The following is a 4,031-nucleotide window of genomic DNA, read 5'->3' as shown; positions in this document are numbered from 1 at the left end:
AGGGTGCCGTCGGCCAGACAGTGCCGGCTGGCGACCCCAAGGGGGAGGGCCTTCTCTGTGGGAGCTCCCACCCTCTGGAATGAGCTGCCCCCAGAGATCAGGGTGATCCCTGATCTCCCTTCCTTCCGCCGCGCCCTCAAGACATGGCTGTTCCAACAAGCGGGACTGGCCTAGGATAATTTTTAAGAGGGGTTTTTAAAGGAGTTTTTAATTATATTTTAATTATATTTAAATTTAAATATTTCATTTTAATTAATTTTAACTTTGTGATTGTTATTGGTGTTTTTAATTGATTGTCAGCCGCCCTGAGTCCGCAAGGAGAAGGGCGGGATATAAATTCGAATAATAAATAAATAAATAAATAAATAAAAAGGACAAGTATAGAAAGTGGAAAGAGGGACACATAACTAAGTCAAACAGCCCGAGCCTGCAAAGATGAAGCAAGGAAAGCTAAGGCTCAAAATGAACTAAGGCTTGTGACCAAAGTCAAAAATAACAAAAAAAGCTTCTTTCAACATGTAAAAAACAAGAAAAAAGTGAAGGAAACGATTGGTCCATTAATAGGTGAAAGTGGCAAGAAGGTGACAAGCAACAGGGAGAAAGCAGAACTATTTAACTTGTTTTTCGCAACTGTCTTTACACAAAGGGAAAAAACAGACCAACCTATCAAAAATAGTGCCATAAAAAACAAAATAGAAATACAAGTTAAGATAGGCAAGAAAATGGTAAGTGAACACCTGTCCAGCCTAGACGAGTTCAAATCACCAGAACCAGATGGATTACACTCCAAGGTTCTCAAGGAACTGGCAGATGTGATCTCAGAACCACTGAACTATATTTTTCAAAGATCCTGGAGCACTGGGGAACTACCAGAGGACTGGAAAAGAGCTGATGTAGTTCCCATCTTCAAAAAAGGAAAAAAAAAAGGACCCAGGAAATTACAGACCTACCAGCCTGACCTCAATACTTGGGAAGATTCTGGAAAAGATAATCAAACAATGAATCAGCGAACACCTACAGGCAAACAAAGTCATTACTAAAAGCCAACACGGGTTTGTCAAAAACAAATCATGCCAGACAAATCTTATTGCATTCTTTGACCAAGTGACAAAATTAGTGGACCAGAGGAATGCTGTGGATATAATTTACTTGGACTTCAGTAAGGCATTTGACAAAGTAGATCACAACCTGCTACTTGATAAGATAGAAAAATACGGGTTAGACAGCATCACCACCAGATGGATCCGTAGCTGGCTGACCGGCCGTACTCAGAGTGTGGTCCTCAATGGAACCACATCTACATGGAGGGAAGTGTGTAGTGGGGTGCCCCAGGGCTCTGTTCTGGGCCCAGTGCTCTTCAACATCTTCATCAACGATCTGAACGAGGGGATAGATGGGGAACTCATCAAATTTGCACATGACACCAAGCTGGCAGGAATAGCCAACACTCCAGAAGACAGGCTTAGGATGCAGGAGGATCTGGACAGACTTGAACACTGGGCACTATCTAACAAAATGAAATTCAATGGTGAAAAAAATAAGGTTCCATATTTAGGCAAGAAAAACCAAATGTACAGGTATAGTATAGGGGGTACCTTGCTCAATAGTAGTAACTGTGACTTGGATAAAATAATAAGGTACACTGACTATTTTAAATACTCCAACACTCCATTGCATTGCTTACGTTGCATATACAGTATATACACAACACTACAATCTTGCTACAGCCATACTCCCCACTCCTCTTGAGCTACCTTTACTTAACCCAGACTACTAGGCCTGCCCATGAACTGACAAGGACCGTACATAGTCTTGTAAGTATTTGGGAGGACCTCTGGCCCACCCTGATCTTCTCATGGCCGGTGTGTGTGCCTGGCCTGCCAGCTTGCCTGCCAGGCTAGGCAGACCAGGACTTTGTTGCTGCCACGCCCCAGGTGACCCACCCAACTGCTGACTGGCTGGATCCACTAAATCCAAGCCAGAGTTCCTTGGGGGTGGTGGAATTCCCCAGGTCCAGTGGTAGGGTGGAATTCCCCAAGTCCACAATGGACCCCTCTTGGGAGCTCTGTCCCTTGAGCCCAAGACCAGCAGCTGGAGTGGCCTGAGTGGCCGATGTGCCCCAATAAGCCATAGCCCCCGTGAATGTGCCCGAGGTGCCAAAGTCAGGAGCCGCCTCCATGGTAAACCCCCTTTCTGCGGACTCCCTGTTTGGAGCAATAGCTGAAGCCTGGGGATGTCAGAGAGATTGTGGTCCAGAATTGTAATTGTGGTCCTCCTCCCCCCCCCCGAGAGCAGAGCCAGGAGTGGAAGAGTTGCTGGGAAGCCTCCAGCACAGTTGGTCAATATGACGTCAGATCACACGACCATCGTCCAAGGCCACTTCGTATGACAGTGACCCAGAGACCATGCATACCACTGCTGTGACCCAGAGATGTCCAGGTCCATAGTTCCTTGCCCAGACCAGATTGCCCACCTGTAGTCTCCTAGGTGCCTGCGGCTGTGACACCTGTGAAGCCACCCGGTCTGGGTGCAACCTGTCCAGTTTAATGATGAGGCGGCGACCCCAGTGGAGTTCTGCTGGGCTCTTCCCAGTAACTGTGCATGGTGTGGTGCGGTGGCAAAGAAGAAAGTCCACCAACCTGTGATGCCAGTTTCCGTGAGTGATCCTCTTTAAGGCATCCTTGGTTGTGTGCACCATCCGTTCAGCCTGGCCGTTGGAAGCTGGATGGAATGGTGCAGATGTGGCATGCCGGATCATGTTGGCCTGGAGGAAAGCCTTAAACTCAAACGAGGTGAATTGGGGCCCGTTGTCGGAGACAAGGACATCTGGAAGTCCATGTGAGGTGAAGATCCAATAGTGGAGGAGACAGGCACGACCTCTAGCCACTTGGAATGGCTGTCCATGAGGAGTAAGAAGAATTGCCCCTGAAAGGGGCCAGCGTAGTCGATATGGACCCTCGACCAAGGGGTATGAGTCTCCTCCCACCTATGAACTGGGGCCTGGGGCATCTCAGGCCTCGACTGTTGACTGACAGTGCACCCATGGACCTGGGCCTCAATGTCTTTATTGAGCCCAGGCTACCAAAGATGGCTGCGCACTAACGCCATCATCCGGACTATTCCCGGATGTCCCTCATGCAGAGACTGCAGGACTCTAGTCCTCAATGAGGTTGGGATTACCACCCAGCTACCCCATAGGACACACCCCTTGAAGGTGGAAAACTTGTGCTTCCTCTGCCAGAAGCTCTGGAATTCTGAGCCTGGACATGTGTCAGGCCACCCAGACAACACCCATGTCAGCATGTGTGTTAGCGTGTGATCGGTGGCTGTTTCTGCAGCCACATCCCTAGCATTGAGGGGAGATTCGGGCAAGTCCTGAATGGACAGGATGCGGTTGGCAGGTGCCGGATCTGCCTCTACTTGTTGTAATGGCAACCTGCTGAAGCCATCTGCGTGGCCCATGTCTTTGCCTGGCTTGTGAACCAGTGTATGGTCATATGCAGACAGGAAGATGGACCACCTCAGCATTTGTAAGGATATTATGTGTGGGGTTTGTTTGTTCATTGTGAACAACCCCAGCAGTGGCTTATGGTCTGTAAAGACCGTGAAATGGTGGCCGTATATGAAGTCATGGAACTTCTTTATGCCAGCCACTATGGCTAAGGCTTCCCTATCTATCTGTGCGTAATTGCGTTCAGCTGATGATAGGGTTCTAGAATAGTATGCTATTGGGACTTGCGTCCCATCAGCCTTCAAGTGGCTTAACACAGCCCCAGTCCCATAAGGGGACACATCACAGGTGATGCACACCGGCAATTTCTCATTAAAATGTGCTAGGACCACATTTGAAGAGAGCAAGGCCTTGACCTCTTTGAAACTCTTTTCATGTACTTGTGTCCACTGCCAAGGGGCCTGTTTGTCCAAGAGCCGGTGTAACGGCTCAGCCACTGCAGCCTTGTGGGGAAGGAATGCATGGTAGAAGTTTAACAGTCCCAGAAAGGCCTGAAGTTCGCCCTTGGATTTGGGACTTG

Source organism: Protobothrops mucrosquamatus, unplaced genomic scaffold (assembly GCF_001527695.2).
Source record: "Protobothrops mucrosquamatus isolate PMUCROS unplaced genomic scaffold, P.Mucros_1.0 scaffold738, whole genome shotgun sequence".
Taxonomy (NCBI): domain Eukaryota; kingdom Metazoa; phylum Chordata; class Lepidosauria; order Squamata; family Viperidae; genus Protobothrops; species Protobothrops mucrosquamatus.
Note: the sequence above shows the minus strand (reverse complement) of the source record.